The following is a 10370-nucleotide window of genomic DNA, read 5'->3' as shown; positions in this document are numbered from 1 at the left end:
TAGAATCAAAACTCTCACCTCCAGCACAAGCAATTACTCTAAAAAAACCATTGATATTTTAATTGAAATTTCATTTTTTGACAAAAATATCGATGTGCTTTGCAATGCTATGCTATCAACACTAACTAAGATGTTTTCCTTAGTTAGAAAAAAATCCCAATGTATTTTTGGTTGAAAAAAGTGTCAAAAATTATGTAAACAATTGTAGTGGTCTGTTGTAAGAGAGGAGAGGTAGAAAAAGATACATGACCCACCATATCCATCTTCTTGAGGAACATTAGGTCTGATGCACTCAATACTTTGTAACATTCATGGGACTACTATTGGGTACTTCCAATAGACACAATATGCTTTAGACATTCATTGTACCCCCAAGAATTCTATGGTGACTTTTGTGACTACTAGGGGCTATGATGAGTAGGTACTTTGCGACTACTTTGTGATTGTGAGGATGATGACTCTCCCAAGTCCATTAAATCACCAAGTGATTTGTGGCTCCTTGGGGCTTGGGTCCCCCAAGTGATAGAACTACCAATTGTAGGTGCTTTTTAACTCATTTTTTAGCACTTGGGGGGATGATCAATCCTAGGCAATGAGATTGTGCATTGAACCTACTTTTTGCTTGCTTTGTCACTAGTTTGTGATTGGTTGGGGCCATGATGAGCCCCTCAAGTAGAGAAAACATAAGAGGAAGTTATTTTTGACTACTTGGAGATTGCTTTGTGGCTTCTTGGGGCCACAATGAGTCCCTCAACCAATCAAGCTAACAATTCTATGTGATTTTTAACTGGTTTGACTCTCATTTGTATTGCTTCTTAGTGCTAGCCTCAAGTAATAAAACGACCAAATTAGCCTAATTTGGGATTTCTTTATCACTTTTTGGATTGGGGTGCTTTCTAACTGCTTTGAAAGTGCTTTGTGGTTGCTAGGGGCCATAATGAAGAGCACATGCAATAAAGCTACCAATTGGGTGCTTTTTGACTAATCTGAGATTGCTTTATAACTTCCTAGGTTCATGTGGATTCCCCCAAGCAATCAAAACACCTAGTAAATCAGCTTCTTAGTTGCTATGACACTTCTTTGTGACTGCTTGGGGCCATGTAGAGTGCCCCAAGAATACGTTGACTGCTTGGGCCCATGTAGACTCCCCCAAACATACTTTGAAAATGCTTTTTGATTTGTTGGAGCCATGATAACCTACTTTTAGACTGCTTTAATATTATTTTTTGAGTAGTTGGGGACTGCTTTGAGACTGCTTCTAATTAGTTGGAGTCATGATGAAGTGCTTTGAGACTACATTTAGACTAGTTTCAGACATCTTTCTGACTAATTTTTGTATTTTTGGAGCCATGTAGACTCCCCCAAGAAATCAAACCACTAAGTAAACCTACCCTTGGATTTCTTTGTTGATTTCTTGGAGCCTTTATGAGTCCCCCAAGCAAAAAAACAACATAGATGAGGTACTTTTGGGTTGCTTGGAGACTACTTTGTTGCTTCTTAGGCCATGATAAGTCCCCAATGTTATCAGAGTTAGCAATTTTGGGTGCTTCTGACTAGTTGAAGCCATGTAGACTCTCCCAACCAATCAAATCACCAAGCTAGTCAAGCGTCCATGTAAGATATGTATATAGCCCTTTTTAACAACAAATCATGGACTAGCTACCTCACTCTTTGGCATCTCAATTACAAGCGGGATGAGCATGCATTCAAGTGGCAATCCATTCTCATTCTCCCCTACACAACAAATATCAAATTGAATTGAGCAAGTAATGGTGGTGGAGTTAACATTCTTAACAAAGGTAGTGGATTTTCTCTACATGGAGGAGCCACCTCTTCACTACAAGGAGGATCCTTTCATCTTGGAGATTCCCACTTAGCTTCTCAAGGCACCAAATTACCCAAGTGATTTATAGTAGATGCAGCCTTGGACCTCATTGTGTTTGATGGGTCATTCAACCCTAAGACGTTGGATCAATTGGAGAAGAAGCTTTTCCTCTACGTCAAGTTATTGTCTTGAGACAGACATGCTATACATTGTTTTCGAACCTAGAGGAAGTTTTGCAATTTTGAGAGGAGAATTAGCCACTTGTCGTAATTCTAGAGGGTAAAACAAGATTCCATATTTAGCTCAAAGCTAAAAAGACAACTAAAGTGCAAAGAAAGATGAGCTTCGACAAGGTGCTGAAGATATGCCTAATCAATTTTGAATTTGCCAATCGACCTTTCTCCCCACCGTCAAGGTTTGTGGTTAGACTAAAAGCTATTCGAGCCGTAGGATCGTGTGTACTTCTTTCAAACAAAATCACATATGTGTACCCACACATCACTATCAACTTGCAAGTAGGTCAAGTACCTCACTGTCCAACCTAGAAGATGCTCAGAAGTCACTATCTAGCCTGGAAAATTAGCAAAACGCTGAGCTACCCAATGAATTACAGGTTGAAAAGAAAGCTGCTGATGCTTCTCACGGGGCCTTTGATGCATGAGAAATTGCCCCTAGTCAAAAAATTTGAAAAACAAAGTGGCTTATGGCTCTAGGTGCTCGTTATTTTGCTTTTTCAAAATTTCCCCCAGGCATTTCTCTAAGTGCTTACATCCTCCATCCCCCCCAAGTTTGAATGCACTTTGTTTCTCTTGCATCCCCCACCTTGTACTACTATGATCTTCTTCTCTTGCTCCTCATCCCTTGCCCCCTCCGCCCTCCTCCTCCCCTCTCGACATAGAAGGCATTAGGTCTATTTGATCAATGCCATCCATCATCTTGAAACTTTAAAGGTAGTTGCAAGATCAAATTTATTTAGGATTGCTTCCATTAGATAGAGAGTATAGTTGGTTTGGAAGTCAAAAGAGAAAACAACCTACTAGTATGAGGTGTTAGTTGCCGGATTAAGGACAATGTATTTCATGGACAAATGCCTAAGTGTCATCCTTGGTCTCCTTTCATATGTTTCGAAGTTTACAATGAATTGACCTTGGGGAGCATGAACGGGCTGCAAAATATTCCTTTTTATAGAAAAAGATAGTGCGATTGGAATGTCTTTCAAGGTGCAAAAAGGCATCCTATGCATTTTCCAAAGGGATAAATTCTTAAAGATTGGTCTAAAGCAGAGCCTCTATCCCTTGATAAGCAGGAGAGAGTTTACGTTTCCAGATCATTTGCTCATACCTTAGCCCAACGATGACCCTATGTCCACATTGCGAGTTTGGATTTTGGTTAATTTCTCCAAGCTACTGGTGTCATCATTGTTGTGGGCCTCATTGCATGTTGCAGAGGCAACTCATTTCCACATCCATGAAGATGGCGATGCACTCGACGATGGTATCGGGGAGGCAGGGTCACTCTTTGAGCCGTTTCGTTCGTGTTGCTATAAAATTCAAACTTCTGGATGATAGACCACTAGGACTTCGTTCAGATTCTGGAGGAGGAGCTTTCCCGGTGATTCCATCTTGCTGAAAGGTGTCAGGCAAGGAGCTCATAGCTGTGATTGAGGAACAAGGAGGAGGCTTGTTGGAAAGGGGGGGATGTCTAGCGGCGCAGGTGATGTTGCAATACAACATGGGAAGAAGATGATGATGAAGAAGAGGAAGGGTGATGATGTGCGATGGCAAAGCATGAGAGTAGCAGGCACCTCATGGATTCTGAGCTTGATGATTTTTTGCAAGTCGTGCTTGTTTTAGTTGTTGTAAGAGTCCATTTATCATGTTGTCTACACGCTTCTTATTGCATATATTTTATAATGTAAATTAGAGGAGTCCTCCTCCAGTCGATAATCTACAAATTCTTAGGATTGTTAAGGTGCGTGCCAAAGCTAAGGAGAATCACAGTCTATGATCTTATAAAATGAATGAAGAAATATATCTCTCAAAGGACATTCATAGCCCTGCACATCTAACACTAGCAATGATTTCCATTTCTGGGGTTTTTAATTATGCCAATGATGCATCTCACTCATACAGTGCAATCTATGGGGGGAGGGAGAGAGAGAGAGAGAGAGAGAGAGAGAGAGAGAGAAGAGAGAGAGAGAGAGAGAGAGAGAGAGAGAGGGGGGGGGGGGGAGGGAGGGAGGGAGGGATGGGAGAGAGAGAGAGAGGGAGGGAGAGGGAGAGAGAGAGAGAGAGAGAGAGAGAGAGAGAGAGAGAGAGAGAGAGAGGGAGGGAGGGAGAGAGAGAGAGAGAGAGAGAGAGAGAGAGAGAGAGAGAGAAAAGAGAGAGAGAGAGAGAGAGAGAGAGAGAAACTCGATTCTGTGTCTGAATAAGCAGTGCATTGAATGATCAGTGATTCATGAATCCTTAAGTAGGACTTAGCTATTCGCCATATCTCACATGGACAACTGACAAAAAGACAGATGAGGCAATGTAATGAAAGCTCAAGGTAATTCTCATATTGATAGCTACTATGAGCACCTCGTTTATATGTGCATCTTTGTGTGTCAACAATGAGAAAAATATAAATTAAGCATTCTAATTAATGATTGTTATATCATGGTGATTTAAATCAAGTTGATGTGTTCTCCTTGCCATACAGGTGTTCAGTCAAATAACACATTAGCTACAAAAGGACTACACAAGCAACTCATCAAAGGTAAGCCTTTTACATCTCAATTATAGAAAGCAAAATATAGAGCTGCGCTGAAAGCAGAACAAAGAACTGAGGTCAAGGTAGAAGTGAAAACAAAAGCTAACGAGAGAGGGGCATGCTCTCTCATATGATAAAGAAGCGGAGAGGAAGTGTGCCTCCTCTTCCCATGCATCACATATGGATTTTTTTTAAAAAAATTTATTGATTTGTGTGTATCATCCTTCTGCAAGGGCCATTCTAATCTTCTCTATATTGTTCCAATTGTATCAAATCACTCCAAAGAGACTTTTTAAAACTTTTAGGTTTAGAACAATGTTATTTGATATCATTGATTGATTCTTTTGGATTTTTTTTTTTTTGGGTCAAGGATGATAACTTGGTCATATTGGCTATAAGCACCAGCATAGCAGCAACAACAATGATGCACGTGAGCCAAAATGACAACATAGTATAGGAAGGGTTGGTCATGCACTACTAGTTAGCTACTAAAAGAGTGATCCAATAGTGGGATCATGTTTATACTAAGATTTAAAGAGCCTCTCATTCTCCTATAACTCATGGGAGGAAATGGTTGAAGCTATGAGAAGAAGCTTCTCCACCGATGGTTGCTTTTTATATAGAGGATGGGCAACTTAGTTCAACAATACAATGAGGAATTTCACCAATCTCTTTTGAAGACAAGAGTGAAAGAATTTAAGGAGAGCCTCATCTTGAACAAAGAAGTGGAGTTATTCAAAGAGTGGATAAAGTGAATGTTGGGCTCCCTAAATCTAGTTGTTCCTCAAGTGAAGCTCTTCCAACATCCCATGATGATCTCGTCCTCATAGATCTCTTTACGAATCTAGCCCTTTCTAGAATGAAGAGATGAAAAGAGAAATTGAAGAGATTCCTGCCAAAGTCTTCCTCATCCCCTTGTGTAGCCATGATTATCCTTCTCTTATAGGCTCTGCATACATGCATAATGTGATGTGACGTTTGCATGTGTGGACAACCAACATGTGGCATGTGTGAAACATGGTCAGTAGACGGTTGTAACCGATAATGACTGAGTAGTTCAATAAGAGTTATAGGTCTCACCGATTGCAGGTAGATCTAGTTTGTCCTATGTTTTTGTGCATTTCACATCTTGTGGAGACACCAGACCCAAATGCTTCCGCACCCCAACATTTCCAAACACCAAAGTACCACAGGGCTAGAGATGCACAACCACATACAAGTCAGAGGAGAACATGTACAGACGCTCCTAAACCAACTATCCAATGAACCAAACACTAATGATGATGCTCAATTCCTACCAAAACCCATCGTAGACGCATACACAAATCTTGATCATAGAGTTCATTTGAAATCATTCCATGAGGTTACCTATAGAAGATGTTACAGTCTGGATCAATCATTTTGAGAACATAGCTAATTACCATGCATGGTCAGAAGATCGAAAAGCACTCGAATGCGAACAGTACTTAAAGGGATAGCAGCTACCTCTGCTAGTATGTACAACAACATGAATCCATCAACAACATTGATTGAGTTTACGACATCAATTGAAGTAAAATTTTGCACATGCTAACAACACTACAGCAATTGCAAGATCTAGAACAAAAAGCAGATGAACCAGTGGCACAATTCATAGTAAAGCTAAATCAACTCTTACTCAGAGCAGATTCATCTATGTCAAAAGAGATGAAGTTGTTTTTCTTATGGCCAAAAAACTCCGACGTGACATTTCACGCTAGACCAGAGATTAGGGGCCGAAGACCTTTTATGAAGCAGTTCAAATTGCTCAACGAATTGAATGCTATGGATTGGAAAGAATTTGACTCAGATCGGTCAAAGTGAATGGTAAAAGCCATCACCAAATACAGTAGTAGCGATGGATGAAGACATGCAAATGTGGCCAGACAATTTAAACCTCACAAGAGTGTTCGTGAAAGCAAAATAAGACTCCCATACCACGATGAAAAAGGCCGCCCAAGATGCATTAATTGCAACAAATATGGACATGTGGCCAAGTATTGTCGAAGCCCAAAAGACACATCAAAGTTTGAAGTAGATTTCTCTCAACATTCCCTTGTAGCAAAAGGCAACATCAACATTCCATGGGTAAAATGGGGATCATTCTCAGAAATAGTGTGTGCTCAAACAGATGAAGTATTATCACCTTTGGTTGAAGGCCTAGACGATACAAGCATTGTTAAAAAAATACCTAGGCACAATAGCAGACCTGTCACTACCCACATGAGGACAATTGCTCCAGTGTTCGAGCACATTAAGATGAAAGAACAACACCCAATTAAGATGGAAATTCGTAGATGTTCCCCGAGGCAGAAGGAATGCATCATCACATCAGTAAAAGAAATGCTACAAAAGAAAGTCATCAAACCCTCAACAAGTCCATGGGCAGAAGAGCCACACCTCACAAAAAGTCAAATAGAAGCTTACTTTTTTGCCTTGATTTTCGACCATTGAATGCAGTCACAGTTCATGATGTTTATCATCGCTGCCACATCTTGATGACCTCGAGGCCCTTCAAAGTTCTTTACCTCACTTGATCTAGTAGCAAGACATTGGCAGATATCGCTAGATCCACAAGATGTAGAGAAGATGGCTTTCCAGACTCCTACAGGGTTGTATCAGTTTGAAGTGATGCCTTTTGGCCTGTCAGATGTGAGTACGTTCCAACGAATGGTGAACAATCTATTCCGTGACTTGGTTAAATAGAAGGTACTAGTCGTGTACATTGCAATGTAAAGTACTTTCCAAACGAATGGTGAACAATCTATTTAGCGATTGGTTCAACATAAGGTACTAGTCGTGTACATTGTGGAGTCGACACGTCGAGGTATTGGAAGAGGTACTCAAAAGGCTACAAGCAAACAAGCAGAAGTTACAACTCAAAAAATGCAAATGGGCAATAAGCAGGCTGAAGTTCTTAGGATTTATAATTTCACCATCAGGTATTCAGATGGATCCAAAGAAAGTAATGGCCATCACACAATATCCTGAGCCACAATCAGTGAAGCAGCTGCAAAGATTTTTGGGGATGATAGTGTTCACAACACGTTTCTTGAATAAATTTGCAAAGGTAACTTACCCTCTTCAGCATTTGCTAAAGAAAGGAACAAAATTTGAATGGACAAATGATTGTAAGAATGCATACAAGAAATTAAGAGAGATGTTATCAACCACTGCAATTCGGAAGTACCCGGATTTCCAAAAGCCATTCTTGTCAAGAATAGATGCATCTAATTAAGTTGCAAGTGATGGAGATCCTCGTAAAGTGTCTTGGCATCCATCTATCGTTTGCAAGCCTATACCACCATCAGACGGTCGGATTGACAGAAAAACTAATAAAGACAATAAAACAAATGATAAAAGTGTACATCAATCCAAACCATGACAACTGGGACCCGTTCCTCCCCTATGTGTTGCATGCATACCGAACAACTGTCCAAGCTTTAACGTGAATAAGTCCGTTCCGTGCACTCTACGAGCGAGATCCATAGTTCCCCTCGATCTTACCAGACGTCTAGATCCAAGGCAAGTTTAAAGATGCAATTGACTGGGGGTAAAGCTAGTCCTCAGATCAGCGATCCTCCACAACTTGAAGGTTGCTCAAACGCAACAGTAGCGGCTCTACAACAAAGGATGAGAAGACATCGACTTGGTATTCGTCTACTACCCGATCAGGAAGAAAGGCCTCTGTGAGAGCTTCATGCATCAGTGGATCAGCCCTTACAAGGTTTTAAAGAAAATCCGCATGTACACATACAAGTTGCAATGATAGTCCAAGAGCCGAGTGACATGCGCACATGTGTGCCGAATTAAACCTTTTTGTTAGCTCTAGTTATAGGAGGGAGGTGTGATGTGGCATTGCTACAGGTGGACAACTAACATGTAGCATGTGTGACACGTGGTCAGTCGTAGTCGACGGTTGTAACCGATGATGAAGGAGTAGTAGTTCAATAAGAGTTGGAGGTGTCCCTTAGTGTGTATACACATGATTTTCCGCTACTTCTAATATGAGTTGTGAATTGAATTTTGAAAGCAAACGTTATTCCCAAAAAATCAAACACCCTGTAAATGTGGTATATAGATACGTTAAGATCACGGAAAGAGAAAGGGAAGTGCTTGCTTGTGCATCATCTTTGATCTCACCGCAATCCTTGAAATCAAATAATTCCAAGTAAACATGATCTGCTAGCACACTACCTACTGCTTGGATTCTCTCAAGAATTTTTGACGCTAGCCACCATGCCTGCTTTCAAGACGGCCTTCAATGGCTACTCTGTCAAGTTTAGCCCTTTCCTGGAAACGCGACTTGCTGTGGCAACAGCGCAGAATTTTGGAATCATAGGGAATGGGCGCCAGCATGTGCTTGAGCTCACCCCCAATGGTATTGTCGAGGTTTGCGCATTTAATTCAGCGGACGGGCTCTATGATTGTACCTGGTCCGAAGAGAACGAGAATGTATTGGTCTCTGCAAGCGGAGATGGAAGTATCAAACTTTGGGACACAGCTCGTCCACCGATGGCGAATCCTATCAGAAGCCTTGAGGAGCACTCTCATGAGGTCTACTCGGTTGATTGGAATCCTGTTCGGAAAGATTGCTTTCTTAGCGGCTCGTGGGATGATAGCATTAAGCTCTGGACTATAGACAGGCCTCAATCCTTGAGAACGTTCAGAGAACATACTTATTGTGTTTACACTGCAGCATGGAACCCTAGGCATGCTGATATATTCGCGTCTGCCTCGGGTGATTGCACAGTGAGGATTTGGGATGTTCGGGAACCCCAGTCTGTTCTCGTCGTTCCAGCCCACGAGTTTGAGGTTTTGGGTTGCGATTGGAACAAATATAACGATTCCTTAATCGTTACAGGATCTGTTGATAAATCTATCAGAATTTGGGATGTTCGCAGCCACCGGCAGCCTGTCACTGTCTTACAAGGGCATACCTATGCGGTTCGACGGGTCAAGTTTTCTCCTCATCAGGAGAGTCTTATCGCTTCTTGTTCTTATGACATGAGCATGTGTATCTGGGATTATCGAGCTCCTGAAGACGCATTGCTTGCTAGATATGACCACCATTCAGAATTTGTTGTAGGGCTTGACATGAGCCTTCTTGTAGAAGGACTTTTGGCCAGTACTGCTTGGGATGAATCGGTTTATGTATGGCAACATGGTATGGACCCAAGGGCATAGAATGCATTGTGTTATTTCCAACTTTGTTGAGGTGTGAGCAATTGGTCTAAGGTCTTAGGATAGCTTCCAAATGCCACGACAATGGACAGGTACGTAAGAGTGTAGATCGTTGCATATGTTACTACTGTTCTGCTGTCTAAGTATTATAATTGAATGTGAATTGTTGCATATGCTGTCGTCTACATGGTGATGGCAAATCCAATAGAAGCCTCAAGGAGGATCCCCCACGACTGGAGTTATTTGCAGAATAATATTTTATTGGCTGCTTTTGGGATGATCTTGTGGGCCTTAATTCTTGAGAACCTGTCGTAATGGAATTATTTACAAGGAAGAATGTTTTCTTGTCTGCTGTTGGGATGATAGCAGTAAGTTTATTGAGAACCTGTCGTGATGGAAGGTATCAATGAATATCTAAGTAAGCTTGGTAAATCTGCCTTTGTTGATGGCTGAATTCAAAGCGCAGGCATTCTTGGAATCTAAATTGTTGCATGCATCACCACCGTTCTGCCTATGTTGACCACTCTCTTATTTTCTAGGTGGTTCCAAATCCATCTTCTTTATCAGGTTGCATCCACTTATCTATTTCTAA

At 41.2% G+C, this 10370-nt stretch overlaps 2 pseudogenes; one reads left to right on the top strand and one right to left on the bottom strand.

Annotated features, from left to right (window-relative positions):
* Nucleotides 1-4769: 4769 nt before the first annotated feature.
* Nucleotides 4770-4865, bottom strand: LOC147888173 (U6 spliceosomal RNA; annotated as a pseudogene).
* Nucleotides 4866-8702: 3837 nt separating this feature from the next.
* Nucleotides 8703-10121, top strand: LOC147888172 (peroxisomal targeting signal type 2 receptor pseudogene; annotated as a pseudogene).
* The last annotated feature ends 249 nt before the right edge of the window (nt 10122-10370 follow it).

The sequence above is a fragment of the Dipteris shenzhenensis genome, chromosome 22 (assembly GCF_047967505.1).
Source record: "Dipteris shenzhenensis isolate YYH24624 ecotype China chromosome 22, Dip_SZ_1.0, whole genome shotgun sequence".
Taxonomy (NCBI): Eukaryota; Viridiplantae; Streptophyta; class Polypodiopsida; order Gleicheniales; family Dipteridaceae; genus Dipteris; species Dipteris shenzhenensis.
Note: the sequence above shows the minus strand (reverse complement) of the source record. Positions and strands in the feature narration are given on the sequence as shown.